We start from the raw sequence: 571 nt of genomic DNA on the forward strand, positions 1-571 counted from the left end.
TTAGCCACACAGGGCTCAACGAAGATGGGACAAATACAATGTAGAGCTTTTCTTTTTGGGAGGGGGAAGGAAGGAAAAAAAAAAAAAAAAGATAGATAGATAGATAGATAAATAGACAGATAGAAATATTGAAGGAAAGAGAGTTAGAGTGATTGTGGTTATATATGTGGTGAGAATACGAGGCGTAAACCACAGAACTTCATAAAGAAAAAGAGAATAAGAACGCTAGGAAGAGAATGAAGCGAGAGGTGTAATGCCTGTTTCTACATACACATACATAGACATACACCCTCTTACGCATACAAACGTACACAAATATTTTCACAAGGATGTTGAGATTAATACAATATTAATTGGATTAATTAATCTATATATTCTGTAAAAAAAAAATTGATATTTGAAACTGAGTCTTAATGTTTGTAGTAAATCTCTAGTGTATTGATTTTCCGTGATATATACACTCATTTGTCATATTTATACATACATACATATACAAACACACACACATATATATATTATATATATGTACATACATATATACATACATAGATATATACACACATATATGTAT

At 29.9% G+C, this 571-nt stretch overlaps 1 protein-coding gene across 3 annotated transcripts in view; it reads right to left on the minus strand.

The window, feature by feature from the left end:
* The window catches only part of LOC106871401 (homeobox protein HMX3-like), a 91,015-nt gene that overhangs the window by 1,702 nt on the left and 88,742 nt on the right, over window positions 1-571 (minus strand). The window lies entirely within an intron of this gene.

Source organism: Octopus bimaculoides, chromosome 22 (genome assembly GCF_001194135.2).
Source record: "Octopus bimaculoides isolate UCB-OBI-ISO-001 chromosome 22, ASM119413v2, whole genome shotgun sequence".
In the NCBI taxonomy this organism is placed as follows: Eukaryota; Metazoa; Mollusca; class Cephalopoda; order Octopoda; family Octopodidae; genus Octopus; species Octopus bimaculoides.